The 18524-nt window shown below is 40.5% G+C and overlaps 1 long non-coding RNA gene across 1 annotated transcript in view; it reads right to left on the bottom strand.

Annotated features, from left to right (window-relative positions):
* LOC145522061 (uncharacterized) overlaps nucleotides 1–18524 on the bottom strand; it is a 55084-nt gene that overhangs the window by 4156 nt on the left and 32404 nt on the right. The window contains exon 3 of the long non-coding RNA XR_014065882.1: nucleotides 9785–9890. This is a non-coding gene — a long non-coding RNA (uncharacterized LOC145522061). The remainder of the gene's footprint in view (nucleotides 1–9784; nucleotides 9891–18524) is intronic.

Genomic DNA, 18524 nt, shown 5'->3' with positions numbered 1-18524 from the left:
ATCTGTTAGCTGGAAGTTTGCACTTCACCTGCTTTGTCTATCCTCCCACACCCTTCTCTCTGGCAAGCACTTATTTGTTCTCTGTATCTATGAGTCTGTTTCTGTGTTTGTTTTTTTTTTTTAAATATTCCACATATAAAGTGAGATCATACAATATTTGTCTTTCTCTGTCTGACTTAGTTCACTTAGCATAATACCCCCAGATTTATCCATGTTGCCACAAATGGCAAGACTGCATTCCTTTTATGGCTGAGTAATATTTCATTGTATATATGTACATCTTTTTTATCTACTTATCTGTGGATGGACACTTAGGTTGCTTCCATATCTTGGCTATTGTAAGTAGTGCTGCAATGAATATCAGAATACATATATCTTTTCGAATTAATATTTCCATTTTCTTTGGATAAATACCCAGGAGTAGAATTGCTGGATTGTATGGTAGTTCTATTTTTAAATTTTAAAAGAAATTCCTTAATGTTTTCCATAATGTCTGTACCCATTTACATTCCCACCAAAGTGCATAAGGCTTCCTTTTCTCCACAGCCTTGTCAACACTTGCTGTTTCTCACCACTTTCAGTTTTGTTTTTCTGTTTGACTCCGGGGTTCCCATTGCTTCAGGCTAGGACTTAATGCTGGTGATCCTGGCCCTAAGAAATAGGCCCATTTCCACCTTCCCAAGCCCCGGCAGTCTTAGAGACCCAAGAAATCTTGTGGTGCTGCCTGCATGGTGATAGTTTCTGTGACTTCAGAGTCTGTTTAGAAGTGTTTTGGATCTGTTTCTACTTCTGCTATGATCTGAGGTGGAGAATTATGTGCAAACATTTTTGGGAACTGTAGATGAAACCGCATCATGACAGATTTTCAAATATGATGAGACAATGATGACAATAAAATGGAAGAAAAACATCTAAAAACACTTGAGCTGCCCTCCTGACAGTTTCATTTCTTGGAATTGAAAAGGGGAACTGGCACTCTGTAGCTAATTTTGATGAATAAGGGAAGATTAATTGCTGAAGTGAAAGGGTCTATGTTATGATATATGCAATAGCCAGAGGCAAGAACCCTAACTTCTAGGGAGAGAGAGATTAATCAAAAAACATAATCTTAAAACCTGAGATTCTAGAAAGGAACCAAGAGGCATGAATGGTTATTTAAAAAAGAATCTGACAGTCCTGTGAGAACTGGTTCTTATGAGGGATAAATTTTTGTTATTGCAAGAAACAGGAAGCTCTCAGGTAAATGCATGTTTTAAAAGGATGTTCTCCAAGCATGAGAACCAGCAAAACATCAATCCCATTCTTAGAATCTGAAGTGAGTGTAGATAATGAGTAGCTTTATCACATCCTTGTCTTTCCTACTCACTCTTGTTCTGTTTTCCTTGTTTGCTTTTTAATATTTCCTCTGGCATTAGATCTCCTAACAAACTCATCTTTGTGTTTAAATTAACCTTTCTGGCTCTCTCTCATTCTTGTATTTTCTTCCTGGAGTTTTTCTTAAGTTTCAACCTACACTTACAGAGGTTTCCTTTCTCTCTCATGGTCAGTTGTTCTCTTGGTCCTCTACTTTTACCTCCTGATTTCTTTCTCCTTCCCTAATCCTCCCTCCCAGTTATGATGGCCAGAAAGTCTCCACATAAACACTGTACCCTCAGTTGGTGCTGGGGCTTGAAAACCCAAAAGTTTTTTATAGTAATGCTTCCATCCCTTCCACCCCACCACATCCAGCCCCATTTTTTTTTTTTTTCTGGACATTAGTAGCAGATCCATTACGTAAAAATTGGAAGATAATTTCAAGAGTGAATTCATTCACTTAGTAAAGTACAGAGGATCAGAGTCCCTTTAAGCAGCATCGTCTCAAGTATTTGTTTACAGATCATTAAATACTTAACTTAGCACAAGTTGAAATGTTCCAAAGCACTGCTGATTAAATAACAATCTTGAATTAAGATAGGGCATATCTAAAATTAAAATAGCAAATTTGAAATGTCCATGCTATCAGATAAGAAGCTAAATCATGGGACTGTCTTGTTCAACAGGAGACGTCTGGCCAGTCAGGTCTTGCCTTTACTGGTTTTTAAGATCTGATGTGCAATCTTTGTGTCCTTCTGATGACCTATGCTGCTTGTACTTCTATGATTTCCCCAGGGGAGGGGACCCTTGCACCATGCCAGCCTGGCTCTTCCATCTCTTTAGCTGCTCTCCCTGGACCAAGATACAAAATACTGAAAGGGACTCATTACCAAGGATGACTATTCCTAAAGTGATTAACAATGTAAGAATGTAATCAGCAAGGCTAAACTCTGCCATGATAAAATGCTAAAGATGATAGAAAAGGACACTCAAATCTGTATTTTGAAGAATCAGGAAGGAATGAAGCTAGATGGAGTAGGGATGAGAGGTGTGAGGCTGAATGATTGAGAGAACAGAACTACTTACTGAGGTTTGATTTCACCTATGTCTTTTCTACCAATGAGAACGATCGTCAAACTAAAAACAGCAGAACAAATATAGAAAAAGGAACAGAAATTTTCGATAAAGGAAGCAATAGTGAGAAAGCACTTAGCTGCCCTAAGGTATTCAAGTGTCTGGGTAATCTGCATTCTGGCAAAATTAAAGTATTTACTGGTTTGATTATGAAACTACTCTTGGTAATTTTGGAGGGTTTGTGAAGAGAGGTATGCAAAGTCCAAGACAGGTAATTATCCCAATTTTTAATAAGAGGAGAGAGTGGATTTCAGACAATTAGGACTGATGAATTTGAAGTCAAGATCTAGAAGGGGAAGTGATGACTCCTATTCACAGCACGAATTTAGAAAGTAATTAATTTTCTTTTTCTTATGTGAACATTTAATTTCCTTTTATGAAAGTTACTAGGTAATATGATACAATTCACTTTGTCGATTCATGCATTCAATATATACACATATTACTGAGTGTTTGCCTGCCTCTAGGGCCATGTATGGGAGATCTGAGATAATCTGACAGAACTCAAGAGCTCCCATTGTCTCTGGGAACACCTAAAGGGTGATGAAGTATGAGAAAGCAGAGACAAGGATACAGATTTTTATGAGCTTGGTTATGAAGGGTAGAGTGCGACATAGGGTAGAGGGAGGGATTTTTCAAAAAATGATGATATGTAGAGATTTAGGTATCTTCTGATCAATTAAGCAAAAATAGCTTCCACTTATTGAATACTTAGGCATTGTGCTGAGTGGTTTACGTACATTATCTCATTTAACCTTTATTTACATCCACAGAGGTAGATATTACATTCCCAGTTTATAGATTAAAATATTGAGGTTTAGGGATGCTAAGTCATGTGACCTCAGTACACAGGAAGGGACAGAGCAGGGATATAAACTCGAGTTTCCCAGGCTGTAAAGCCCTAGTTTTTCCTCAATATGCTGACCAGTGGCTCTGAAACTTTAGCATTTATGAGAATCCCTTGGAGATCTGGTCAAGACACAGGTGGCTGGGCCCTAACCCCCAAGTTTCTGACTCAGCTGGTCTGGGATGGAGCCTCAGAGAGCACATGTCTAACCAGCTTCCAGGTGTTGCTAGCCCAGGGACTACATTTAGAACCACTGAAACCTGTCAGAAAAATGCAAATTCTTGGACCCCAGCAATCTGTACTCTAATAAGCTTTCCAGGAGATTCTGATGAATGCTAAAGGTTGAGAACCACTGTGCTTGGCTAAGGAAGAAGCTGGTGGAAAGGAGGAGGTGGGAAAAAAAAGAAGAAAAATGATGAATTAAAGACCTAGAGAAGAATTGGAGATGCTGAGATTCATGGCACAGGAATGGACTTTGGCAGAAAGAGTGACTGTAACTTCGAGATGGAAGGCAGTGGGAAGAAGAGGTGAGCATGCATGCAGAGGTAGCTAAGTGGAAAAAGTGAGGGCAGAACTGTGACTTTAGTGTTTGGGGCTTTTAGCAAGGCATCTGACTCTTGTAGGAAGGTGAAGAAATGAGTGCTCACTGAGAGTGTCTTAAGAGGCTTTGAAGCTAGCTATCTCCTAGAGAGGGATGTGCCACAGGATCCCATTGAACTTTTAATAAAGCAGCTGCAAAGCACGGAAAGTACACTCATCAAATCTGAAGATGACATGAAGCAGGGAGGAACAACTAATTACTTGAATGACAGAGTCAAGATTCAAAAAGTACTGACAAGATGGACTAATGGGCCAAAAGAAACAAGATGAAATTTAATAGGTGTAAATATAACCTCCTGCGCTGAAATTTAAACCCATATCAACCTCACCAGTTGAGGGGAAATTTCTAGAACCTGAGTCCACGAGCTCAGGCAACTCAGCATTGTATTAGCTTTATGATTGCCTGGCTCACATCTTAAATCCTGGTTTCATAACAAAATTGCTGCCACATTCCTTATGTCAAATTCTTTTCATGTAAATATCTCTGGCAACATGCCTGAAAGGGTATGGGATCAATTTCCTATGTGGGGTGGGGAGGGTCCCCTCTCTACCCACCAAGCAATACCCAACAAGAGCTGGTATTCTACAATTTAACTCAGTTCTGACACTGTCTACTTGGAGACAGCTTCAGATTCCACAGGTTAAGGGCTCAGTCCTACAAGAGCTGACAGCCTCCCACACTCACTTCTTGCTTGAGGTGCCAGTTGCAAACCCAGGTTATCCTCTGTGTTTCTGACCAATTGGCTGTAAATTGGAGTTTCCAGAAACATTCTCCTTGGGTTCAAATAATTTGTTATAGCAGCTCATAGAACTCAGAGAAACATTTTACTTACTGGGTTATCTGTTTATCATAAAAGGGTATGAACTTCCCAGGTGGCTCAGTAGTAAAATAACCTTCCTGCCAAGCAGGAGACGCAGATTGATCCCTGGGTCAGAAAGATCCCCTGGAGAAAGAAATGGCAACCCACTCCAGTATTCTTGCCTGGAAAATCCCATGGACAGAGGAGCCTGACAGGCTACAGCCCACGGAGTTGCAAAGAGGTGGACGTGACTAAGAGACTAAACAACAAATAAAAGGACGTAACTCAGGAACAGCCAGATGGAAGAGATGCACAGGACAAGGTACGGGGAAAGCATGTGGAGCCTTCATGCCCTTTCCGAGAGCATCACTCTTCTCAAACTTCCATGTATTCACCAACAAGGAAGCTCTCTGAATCCTGTCCTTTTGAGTTTTTGTGGAAGCTTCATTACAAAGGCACAATTGATTGAATTGTGGATCATTGGTGATTGAACTCAGTCTCTAGCCTCATTCACCTTCTCAGTGGTGAGAGAGAAAGTTCCAACCCTCTAATCACATGGCTGGCTCCATTGACAACCAGCCCCCATTATCAAGTGCTTTCCAAAAGTCATCAATACAACAATACAATCTCATCAATACTAAATTTCCAGTTGTGATGGAAAGGAGTCTGTTATGAACAACAGGAGACCCATTCCACCTTTATGACTCTGAAGCAGTTTCAGGAACTGAGGACAAGAGATCAAGTATTATGACAAAAGATGCTCAGGAAATTTTAAAGAGGCTGAATACTAAATATATATTTCTTATTATATCAAATATCTCTGTCTTGTTTTGTCTCTGTGCCTGTAATCCTGCCTTGGTTTTTCTATCTCTAAGTTTCCCTGAAATTGAGGTCTGGCTTCACCCTTGCCAGTCCTCCCTACCCTGAACTCCAGTGCCAAGTCTGTCTAGGATTCCATCACCTGATGCCTGACCTTCCTGATACCCAGGCCATCCCTCCAAGTCTGGATGTATTTTCTGGCTATGATGCATCATGGATGTTGTTTCTCAAGCCTGCATGGAGTTTTATTCCTGATTGAAAGTATTTCTGACATCACCTACTTGCCTGAGGCCACTTCCTTTCATTTGCTGCTGCTGGGCACATACCAGTATTTGTGGAAAATAAATAACTGTAGAGCTTTTTAATGAAGTTTCATTTTGAAGGCATGAGAGCTTTAGTTTCGATTTATGTATAATTGCTATACTCACATTGCACTGCAAAATGTATGAAGTACTTTCCTGTACTTTTTTTTTTCATTTAAATTTGACCATAATCCTGTAGATAGGTTATTGTAATCTTCATTTACAGCTGAGGAAATGGAAGTTCAGGATGGTGAAATAACTTGCCTAAAGCCACACAGCTTCTAGTTGGTAGGACCAGGCTTGAAACCCAGGTCTTTTGATGCCAGCTACCTTCTCCCAGCTGCACCTGTTCACCAACTAGTAATAAAAACTCAAGCTTTCTCCCAAGTGTTAGCTTTTCCTGAAGATATATAGTGGGAGAATATCAAGTAGACAATGGCATCAGTGTACAAAAGAGAAAGGGCTGCAAGGCCTGGAGAAAGGGCTATTAAGTGTAATCTATCATGGTTTGTTCATTTGTTTCCATTATTAAACACGTCAGCAACTACATCACCACTTAAGCTCTCTAAGTAACGTAAACAGTTAATTGTCTTCAGGAAACAAAGAAATGCAGCTTAGTCCAGTGTTGAGACATCGTTCCTGTTTCTATCGACCCTGTCTGAATTTTCTTTCATTAGCTCGTGCTTGGGTTTCTGTATCAGTCATTGGCTGATGCATCTGGTTCTGTTCTCTTTCTAGCTGTAGTTCATCCAGCATCACACTGTGAGGTGACTCTTTCTGAGACATTGCTTTTACTATAACCATACCTTGAATCAAAGACTTTTATTGGCTTCCACTGGCCTGAAACATCAAGTTTAAACTATTACTTGGATGGCTTTCAGTGTCCTTCCTAATCTGACCATATCCTACCCAGCAAATCTGTTCCTCCATAGAGACCAATCTTCTCCCTTTATTGCATCCATGCTGGTTACTCTTCATGCCCCTGAACTCCCCAGATCGAGTTCACTTCTGCACAAATTTCTAGTGTCTAGGTTGGGTGGTGGCCTGTGCTCAGCCCTCCATACTTGAGTGGATAAAATTGTGGTGACTGATTAAGCTGGAAAAGCATTGACTACCTAAACAAGTAACCATAGTGGAAAGTGAGATTCTCAAGCATGAGCTGAAAAAGTTTCCTTGGAAAGAGTACAGGTTGGGAGATTGAAACCAACTTTCATAAAGAAATATGACAAAGAATAGAATATTTTTGATAATTTATGAAAATGGTCATTTTTATAGAGATGGTGGTGCTAGTGGTAAAGAACTTGCCTGCCAATGTAGGGGACTTAAGAGACTAGGGTTCAATCCCTGGGTTGGGAAGATCCCCTGGAGGAGGGCATGGCAACCCACTCCAGTATTCTTGCCCGGAGAAGCCCATGGACAGAGGAGCCTGGCAGGCTATAGTCCATAGGGTCGCAAAGAGTCGGACTTGACTGAAGTGATTTAGCATGCATAGAGATCACAGAGTCCTTTAATTTTAGATCTGGAAGGGACATGAAAGGTCATTTATTTTAAATGAGAGAAATACAGTGTGTAGAAAGAACATGAGATTTGGTGTTAAAATTGCATCTCTAACATTTATAAATTTGTTAATTTGGTCCCATTGTTTTCCCTCCCCTTGCCTTATTTTCTATATATCTAGAATAGAAATAATGGTACTTAACCTATACATATGGTAGTCAAGGCTTTCTAGTTGGCTCAGCGCTAAATAATCTGCCTGCAAAGCAGGAAACGCAGGTTCGGTCCCTGGGTCAAGCAGATCCCCAGGAGGAAGAAATGGCAACCTGCTCCAACATTCTTGCCTGGGAAATCTCATGGACAGAGGAGCCTGGCAGGCTACAGTCTATAGGGTCACAAAGAGTTGGACAAAACTGAGTGACTGAGCACAAACACATGTGAGGATTAATGAGTAAAGTGACCTACCTAAGTGTGTACAATAATTACTACATAGTGTGGTGCTTAATAAATGAAGCTTTGAAGACATGTTAGTTTTGGATGAGGTTATGATTTTTGAGAGGCTTCTCTGGTGGCTCAGATGGTAAAGAATCTGCCTGCAATGCCAGAGACCTGGGTTGATCCCTGGGTTGGGAAGATCCCCTGGAGAAGGAAATAGCCACCCACTCCAGTATTCTTGCCTGGAGAATTTCATGGACAGAGGAGTCTGGTGGGCTACTGTCCATGAGGTTGCACAGGGTTGGAGAGGACTGAGTGACTAACACTTTCACTTTCATAGTTTTGGAGAACTCAGATCTTGAGCACCCTAATCTTGTCTTGTCTTTGAGAAATACATGTACAAAATAAACAACTCAGGAAGTATACATAGAATGCTATTGCTCCCAAACACAATGTGCAGACCTCCTTTGAGGAGTCCTGAGTCCTTCCTCTGAGAAGACCAAAGAAAGTGGCAATTGCCTCAACCTGGGCAAACCCTTTATCTCACAAAGGCAGCATACCCCTTCTTGGGCCAATGTCATGTGAAAGGGCAGGGCAGTGTGCATCTCTTTACCTGGTGTAGAGAGCCTCTATCTTCCCCAGATCACACTGATATTAACTTTCTCCATAGACTCAAACTATATAATTTTTCTCTGAATTCAAGAGAGAAAGAACTGAACTCTTCCTGAGGACAGAACTTTCAAAAGTAAGACTTCTAAAGGTCTCATGTGGAATCTAGTTATCTTTGAAACTCTCTATCCTATAGGGTACAAATAATCTTGGGCAATGGAGTGAAAAGGACAATTTAAAACAAACTTTGAACCCTTTTTTTTTTTTTTTTTGCTAAGGGAAGAAAAGAATAAAAATTTTAAATTGCTTCATTCTTCCTTAGAAGTAGAAAACAGACTGTACTATTTGATCTAAAACACAAAAATTTAATTAAAACTATATATCATGGCCTTTTGAGGAAGAGTGAAAGGAAAGAGAGAGAAAAAATGAGGCTAAAAGGAGAGATAGACAGAGAAGAGGAGATGATTTTCTATCTGGGGTGATGCATGGAAAGAGAGAGGCAGGTTAAGAAGAGAAGAGGGAGTAGGTGGCTGGGAGAAAAAAAGGGAAGGGGAAGACCAGCATTTTCTCCTGCCTACTCCTCAAAAGTGTGGTTTCCCTCCAGTGAGCCTGCTGTCTAGAACACACTCCTAGATGTGTGTGGAAACCCTGTCACCCTCTCCTTTCCCTGACCACAGGCCCTGAGGTGCCATCACTTCTGCTTGGTCCCGCCTCCCTCACTATCTTGTCCCACCCACTTCCTAGGCGAGTCACCCCCGCACCTGGCCCAGCGCCTCAGAGAGGGACCCCCTGCTCTAAGAGGAGGACTCAGGGCACGGCAGTCAGAAGACAAGGGTGCTGAATGGGGTGTCAAGACTGCTGTGTGCATTTTGAGATACGGATGCAATTAACATTTAATGAATTTTCTTCAGGGGGGTTAGGAGATGTCCAGGTGATGCTTACTTTCAGGAAATTCGCTTTAGAACTGATGAGATTAGGACTGGCTTGATCTAGCCATGGGCCAGAGAGAGAGTCCGCACCTTGCCAGACAGCAGGAACTGCATGAGCCTTTACTGAGGATTCACCCTTATTCCTGGGGGCACAGTGGGTGAGGCCACTATTTTACAGTACGATTTGGTGAAAGTAGATTAAAAATCTTCATGGACTCAGTTTTTTTCATTTATACAATTAAAAGACATGAGAACTTCTTCTAAAATCCTATAAAGGGAAAAGTCCTATGAGTTTTGGTGAATTTCTTTGTTCTTTTTGCAATATTCTAGAGAATCTAGAATCTCTTTGCAATATTCTATGAGATGACCATCCAGGTTCATTTTCATAACAGTGAGGCAATACATTCCATGATATCCATGTAGAAAAATTTCATTTTAATTTCATTTGTGGAGAACACTTACCCGGTCAATTTCTGTAACTCCATGTACAGTGAGGCAGAAGGGGTCTGAGCCAGAGAGATGAAGTCCTAGGTACCCTGTAGGATACTGAAGCAGCAAGGTCACAGGCCTGAGAAAGGAAAGGATGATATTGTTGGTAGGATGATATTATTGATGATATTGTGACAGTGACCTGTGCAGACTGCTGACCAGAGACGACAGCGGACTGAGGCCGTCTCAGCTGATGCTCACATGGACAGACAGCGCCGTAAGGACAGAAGTCCTGTCTCCCTGAAATCTGGAGTCTACTGCTCAGAGGAATGGGGAATTCAAAACAGAGAGAGTAAAGTTATAGAACAACAAAAGATCGTGCATTTCTTTGCATCAGACTTTAGGGCCTGAGAATTCCCAGGTGGCGCTAGTGGTAAAGAATCTGCCTGCCCAGGCAGAAGATGTAAGAGACATGGGTTCAATCCCTGGGTTGGGAAGATCCTCTGGAGAAGGGCATGGCAACCCACTCCAGTATTCTTGTTTGGGGAAATCCCACGGACAGCGAAGCCTGGTAGGCTATCGTCCATAGGATCACAAAGAGTTGGACATGACTGAAACGATTCACCACGCATGCACCACATATGGAAAATGGTCATGGTTATATTGTTTCCTTATTCTGTGCTTGTAGTGGGCTGAACAGTGGCCCCCAGAAACATGTTCACATCCTAAAACCTGGAGCCTGTGGATGCGAAATTTTTTGGAAAATGGGTTTTTGCAGAAGTGATCAAGGACCTTGAGATGGGGAGGTGATCCTGGAACATCGGGGTGGGCCCTCCTCAATTCTATGTGTAAGAGACACACAGATGACACACACAGGGAAGAGAAGGGAATATGAAGACAGAGGCAAAGTCAAGGAACGTGGACAGCCTCCAGAAGCTGGTCAGAGGCAAGGAATGAAATCTCTCCTGAACCACTGGAGGGAGTGTGGTCCTGCAGACACCTTGATTTCAAACTTGTGGCCTCCAGAACTGGGAGAGAATACATTTCTGTCTGTCACGTTTGTGTTAATTTGTGAGAGCAGCCACAGGAAGCTAATCCAGAGACCAGATCCACCTCTCTGGAGATCTGCCTCACGATTGAGCATGCACTGCCTCATAGAACAGCCCTGAGTAAACACTTTTCTTTCCGTACCTGAGGGTGAATACCCTTCACTTGTTTGAAGATTGACATGTATGCATGCTAGGTCGCTTCATTTGTGTCCGATTCTTTGTGACCCTATGGGCTGTAGCCCGCCAGGCTCCTCTGTCCATGGGATTCTCTAGGCAAGAATACTGGAGTGGGTTGCCATGTCCTCCTCCAGGGGATCTTCCTGACCCAGGGGTTGAACCTGGGTCTCTTACGTCTACCTGCACTGGCAGGTGGTTCTTTACCACTAGCGCCACCTGGGAAGCCTGAAGATGGACATAGAATGACAGAATTTTAAAGTAAAAAGGAGATCTTAGTGATAGTCCCACTGCTTTACACATGAGGGACCTGTGGTCCTCTGCTTGAGGTTGACAAATAAGTCTTGGCCAAGCACAGGGGAAAACCTGGTCTCTGAACTCCCCATCCAGCGTCCTCTTCTACCCACTGCTGCTTCCTTGTAAGAGTGAAGTCTGCATCTTACATCTTCTAGTTTCATATATTCATCTACCAATTATGTATTGACCACAAACTATGAGTGCTTTTCTAGATATTAGAGATATGACAAAAATAAATTCTTATTTTTATTTATTTTTTTTATTCCAGATCCATTTATTCTTTATAGTTTTGCCAACATGGGGACATGCTCCTTCACCAAGACAGGAGCTCTTTCCACTCACTTAACACCCTGTGCTGAAAACACATGTCCCAAGGTTTCAACCGGGAGACACTCGTTCTCAGGACTAATTTGCAAACCTCATCGACATTCTCCCCTTGCTGCTACTGCTGCTGCTAAGTCGCTTCAGTTGTGTCAGACTCTGTGCGACCCCATAGACGGCAGCCCACCAGGCTCCCCCATCCCTGGCGTTCTCCAGGCAAGAACACTGGAGTGGGTTGCCATTTCCTTCTCCAATGCATGAAAGTGAAAAGTGAAAGTGAAGTCACTCACTCATGTCCAACTCTTTGCGACCCCATGGACTGCACCTTACCAGGCTTCTCTGTCCATGGGATTTTCCAGGCAAGAGTACTGGAGTGGGTTGCCATTGCCTTCTCCAAATTCTTATTTTTAAAATGAATTTTTATCAGAGTATAGTTGCTTTATAATGTTGTGTTAGTTTCTGCTGTACAGCAAAATGAGTCAGCTATACATATACATATATCTCCTCTTTTTTGGATTTCCTTCCCATTTAGGTCACCATAAAGCACTGGATGGCTTCCCTTGTGGCTTAGACAGTAAAGAATCAGCCTGCAGTGCAGGAGACCCAGTTCAATCCATGGGTCGGGAAGATTCCCTGGAGAAGGGAATGGCTACCTACTCCAGTATTCTTGCCTGGAGAATCCCATGGACAGAGGAGCCTGGCAGGCTACAGTCCATGGGGTCACAAAGAGTCAGACACGACTGAACAACTAGTTCTACTATGACTGCTAGAGCACTAAGTAGTGTTCCCTGAGTGAAGTAAGTCAGAAAGAGAAAAACAAAAGTAAATTCTTTTCTTTACAGTGTATTTTAGTGTGTGTGTATGTGTGTGTGTGTTGGGAGGTAATGGTAGGAGTGAGAAAAACCATAAAGCACAACAATAACAACAAATTAAACATTGTTATGAAGAAACATCTAAGCCCCAAGCATAGTTACCTACACAGTGTAGGTGCTCAGATGATTGCTTATTAATATTTAGTGATTTAAGTTATTTCCTTTTACCTCCAAGTGAAGTGAAGTGAAATGTTGCTCAGTTGTGTCTGACTCTTTGCAACCCCATGGACTGTATAGTCCATGGAATTCTCCAGGCCAGAATACTGGAGTGGATAGCCTTTCCCTTTTCCAGGGCATCTTCCCAACCCAGGGATCAAATCCAGGTCTCCCACATTGCAGGCGGATTCTTTACCTGCTGAGCCACAAGGGAAGCCCTTCTACCTCCAAATCCTGAGGAAATTCCAAGAGTCTTTTAAACTGCAAAAAGCTGTACTGTAACTTGAAGAAGAGGCTCCTAACAACATTTCCTTCATGTGTGATTATGGTTTCTTGAGAAAGGTCTCCTTTAAAGTAATGTTTATATTACATCTTAAAAATGTACACCTGGCATTTTAGAGTCCAAAGACAGATGTAGTCTCCTTGGACCCACCCAGTATAACAACAGTGATCAAATTCACAGTGTGGAAATCATGCCACACACATGCTCAGTAAAATAATAACTTTAACAAGATTGCAAATTAATTAGTAACATTCTGAATCATAGGTACCTAGGCCTGGCACTTAATTTTAACTTTTATATTAACTAAATATTTTCTTACATGTTATGTTTTAGTCATTCTTAACAAAGCTTGGCTACGCTAGTGTTTTGTTAATACAAAATATTCCAGCTTTCTTAACACCACTTCTAACAAAATTGTCAGTTAACCTACTGATACTTGTAATTAACACACTTCATGGCTTTTTTTTTTTTCCTTTTAGAACAGAGTCATATTAGTACTTCTAATAGCGCTTCAAAAGAATTCCAGTTTAATCCACTAAAAGGCCATTACAATTAATTGCACAGAGAGTGATTATATCTTTTATGTAGACAAATAATGAGACACCAAGAATGCCAGAGAGACAGAGACAGGCTGTGGATACACGATTCCAAATGTTTAGATAAAAATTGAGTATCAAGTTAATTTCTGATTACCTGGATGCTTGCCAGCTTTTGAACGATATTACGTTTAATAGAGCTTAAAAACCTTCAACTGAAAAATCTTCTATTTTGTAGGCTGTGTGCACCATGAGGACAAGTATTAAGTCACTGGTAGTTAGCTCTGTGACTTCAAAACATTACTTACCCTCTTTGTGTCTCAGTTGCCTAATCCATAAAATTAGGATAACAATAGTATGTATTTTAGGGACGTTGGTGAAGACTCAATGACATAAATATGTAGAGGAAATAGAGCCCTGGCACTTGGCATAGGCTTTTTGTTGGTCTACCAACCGCTTTGCTCAGAGACTGGAATATAGGAGGTGCTTGACAAATGTTTGTAAACAAGCATAGACAGTAACAGACATAGAGGGAAGTATCTGGAGAGACCCTCCTCCCCAGAAGATGGCTTACATATACATTGACAAAATTAGTGCTTCTTTACCCAAAAGCAGCAGATTGTAGGGGACAGAATCAGGAAAGTTTCACAAATTAACCTCTTAGTATTTTAACCACTATCAGGACAAAAGTGTCAAGGAGGTAAAATTTACTGGTTACCCTTCCATTTGCAGACTTAGTGTCTCTCTAGGCCTTTCAGTGCTTCTCTAAGAGTTACTACTAGCATGTTAGTGGGCTAGGATTAAGATAAAAATTCCTAGGATTTATTGAGTATACTTAACATGCCAGGACTTCCCTGGTGGGTTAGATGGTAAAGCGTCTGCCTGCAATGCAGGAGACCTGGGCTCGATCCTTGGGTTGGGAAGATCCCCTGCAGAAGGAAATGGCCACCCTCTCCAGTATTCTTGCCTGGAAAATCCCATGGACAGAGGAGCCTGGTAGTCTGCAGTCAATGGGGTCGCAGAGTCGGACACGACTGAGTGACTTCACTTTCATTTTCAATGTGCCAGGAACCATATTAAGTATCATACCTGTTTTATCTCATTTAACATTCACAACAAACAGGAGAGGGCAGTACTATTACTTTGACCACTTCATAGAAGAAGAATCAGACATTTAGACAGTGTAACCGACGTGCCCAAGATTGTATAATTAAGTTAGCAACAGATGGTCTTCAGCCCACTCCAGGCCACTGCAATTCATGTTGTTATTTACTGGGTATCTCACATACAGATGGCAGCTTATGATATTACACTCAAGAAAGTTGGGACTGCTCCTAAGTTTTATTCTTAGATAAAGGAGTCAGGAACTGGTTGGATATTATTAGATACACAGGGCTAACTGTAAATATATTTCTAATTATTTTTCCCATTTTACTTGGTGCGGTGAAATGCTGTTGCTCTTAAGAACTTCAACAAAAATATAGAAAATATAGAAAATAACCAATAGAACTGAAGAATACAATAGCTGAAATAAAAAATATGCTTGAGGAAAGCAGCAACAGGTTAGATATACAGAAAAAGAAGAATAAGCTACTCCGAGGTTACTGGGAGAAAGGAAATAAGAAAGATCAAAGTGAAAATAGATGAAACAGAGACTAAAAAAAAATTCAATCAAACTAAGAACTTGTTCTTTGGAAAGATAAAAAAAATTGACAAACCTTTAGCCAGACTCATGAAGAAGAAAAGAGAGCCCCAATAAATAAAACCAAATATAAAAGAGAAGTTACAGCTGTCACCACAGAAATACAGAGGCTCATAAGAAAACACTATGAACAATTACATGTCAACAAATTAGACAGCCTCGAAGAAATAGATACATTTCTAGAAACACAGACTCTTCTAAGACAGAATCATGGAGAAATAGAAAGAAAATTTGGATAGTCTGATTACTAACAACAAAATTGAATCAGTAATCAAAACCCTCCCAACAAACAAAAGTCTGGGACCAAATTGCTTTATAGGTGATTTCTACCAAACATTTAAATAAGGGTTAAAACTCATTCTACTCAAATTATCCCCCAAAAATTGAAGAGGAAGAAACACTCTCAAATTCATTTTACAAGGCCATTATGACACTAACACCAAAACCAGTGAAGACATCACAGAAAAAGAAGATTGCAGGCTGATATTTCTGATAAATATAGGCATAAAAAAACCTCAACAAAATATTAGTGAACCAAATTCAGCAATACATTTAAAGAATCACACACGAGGGAGAAGGTAAGGGTGGGACGTTCTGAGAGAATAGCATTGAAACATGTATATTATCATATGTGAAACGAACACCATTCCAGGTTCGATGCATGAGACAAATGCTCAGGGCTGGGGCAATGGGATGGCCCAGAGGGATGGGATGGGGAGGGAGGTGGGAGGGGGGTTCAGGATGGGGAACACATGTAAACCCATGGCTGATTCATGTCGGTGTATGGCAAAAACCACTACAATATTGTAAAGTAATTAGCCCCCAGCTAAAATAAATAAATTTATTGAAAAAAAAAAGAATCATACACTATGATCAAGTCAGATTCATTCCAGATATGCAGTGATGGTTTACCAACTGAAAATCAATCAACATGATATATCCCATTAACACAAAAAAGGATATAAGTCATATGATCATCTCAATAGATACATAGAAAGCATTTGACAAAATTCAACAACAATATACAGTAAAAACTCTCCAGAAATTGGGCATAGAGGAAAAATACCTCAAATTAATAAAGACTGTATATGAAAAATCCACAGCTAGCATCATACTCAATGATGAAAATCTGAAATCTTTTCCTGTAAGATCAGGAACAAAGCAAAGATGTCCATTCTTACCACTTTTATTTAACACAGTAGTGGAAGCCCTGGCCCCAGCAATCAGACAAAAAAAAAGAAAAGACTTCCATGTTGGTAAAAAAGAAGCAAAGTTGTTAGTATTTATAGATGACATGATACTGCATATAGGAAACCTACAGATTCCACCAAAACACTATCAGAATTAATAAAGAGTCAGTAAAGTTGCAGGATATAAAATTAATATATAGAAATCTATTTTACTTTTATGCACTAATGATGAGTTAGAGAAATAAAGAAAACAATCCCATCTACAATCACATCAAGAAGAAAAAAATATCTTGGAATAAGTTTAACAAGAAGGTTACATTTTCATACCTGTACTCTGAAAACTATAAGACATTGGTGAAAGAAATTGAAGATGACATACATATATGGAACAATATACCATATTCAGGGATCAAATTGCCAACATCCACTGGATCATCGAAAAAGCAAGAGAGTTCCAGAAAAACATCAATTTCTGCTTTATTGACTATGCCAAAGCCTTTGACTGTGTGGATCACAATAAACTGTGGAAAATTCTGAAAGAGATGGGAATACCAGACCACCTGACCTGCCTTTTGAGAAATATGTATGCAGGTCAGGAAGCAACAGTTAGAATTGGACATGGAACAACAGACTGGTTCCAAATAGGAAAAGGAGTACGTCAAGGTTGTATATTGTGACCCTATTTATTTAACTTATATGCAGAGTACATCATGAGAAATGCTGGGCTGGAGGAAGCACAAGCTAGAATCAAGATTGCCAGGAGAAATATCAATAACCTCAGATATGCAGATGACACCACACTAATGGCAGAAAGTGAAGAAGAACTAAAGAGTCTCCTGATGAAAGTGAAAGAGGAGAGTGAAAAAGTTGGCTTGAAGCTCAACATTCAGAAAACTAAGATCATGGCATCCCGTCCCATCACTTCATGGGAAATAGATGGGGAAACAGTGGAAACAGTGGCTGACTTTATTTTTCTGGGCTCCAAAATCACTGCTGATGGTGATTGCAGCCATGAAATTAAAAGATGCTTCCTCCTTGGAAGGAAAGTTATGACCAACCTAGACAGCAGATTTAAAAGCAGAGACATTACTTTGCCAACAAATATCCGTCTAGTCAAGGCTATGGTTTTTCCAGTGGTTATGTATGGATGTGAGAGTTGGATTCCAAAGAAACCTGAGCGCAGAAGAATTGATGCTTTTGAACTGTGGTGTTGGAGAAGACTCCTGAGAGTCCCTTGGACTGTAAGAAGATCCAACCAGTCCATCCTAAAGGAGATCAGTCCTGGGTGTTCATTGAAAGATCTGATGTTGAAGCTGAAGCTCCAATACTTTGGCCACTTGATGCGAAGAGCTGACTCATTTGAAAAGACCCCGATGCTTGGAAAGACTGAGGGAAGGAGAAGAAGGGGATGACAGAGGATGAGATGGTTGGATGTCATCACTGACTCAATGGACATGGGTTTGGGTGGACTCTGGGAGGTGGTGATGGACAAGGAGGCCTGGCGTGCTGTGATTCATCAGGTCACAAAGAGTTGGACACGACTGAGTGACTGAAAAGAACAGAACAGAATAGAACCATACTCATGGATTAGAAGAATCAATATCATTAAAATGTTTCTATTACTCAAAGCAATTTATGGGTTCAATGCAATCCATTTCAAAATTCTAATGGCATTTTTCATAGGACTGGGACAAATCCTAAAATTTGTATGGAACCATAAAAACTCTAAGTAGCCAAAGCAAGTTTGAGAAACATGAACAAATCTGGAGCATCACATTCCCAGACTTGATAGTACAAAGTTACAGTAATCAAAATAGTATGGTATTGGCACAACAAACAGACATACGTCAATAGAGCAGAATAGGGTCCAGAAATAAACCCACACTTCTATGGTCAACTAATTTATGACAAAGGAATCAAGAATATACAAATGGGGACAAGACAATCTCTTCAATAGATGGTGTTAAGAAAACTCGGCAGCTACCTCCAAAAGAAACAAAGTATACCACTTTCTTACACCATATGCAAAAATAAACTTGAAATGAATTAAAGACTTAAATGTAAGTCCTAAAACCATAAATCTTCCAGAGGAAAACATAGGCTGTAATCTCTTTGACATTGGTCTTAGAAATATTTTTTTGAATTTTTCTCCTCAGGCAAGGACACAAAAGCGAAAATAAGCAAATGAGACTA

The sequence above is a fragment of the Giraffa tippelskirchi genome, chromosome 9 (genome assembly GCF_054371585.1).
Source record: "Giraffa tippelskirchi isolate mGirTip1 chromosome 9, T2T-mGirTip1v1.2.pri, whole genome shotgun sequence".
NCBI classification, from domain to species: Eukaryota; Metazoa; Chordata; class Mammalia; order Artiodactyla; family Giraffidae; genus Giraffa; species Giraffa tippelskirchi.
Note: the sequence above shows the minus strand (reverse complement) of the source record. Positions and strands in the feature narration are given on the sequence as shown.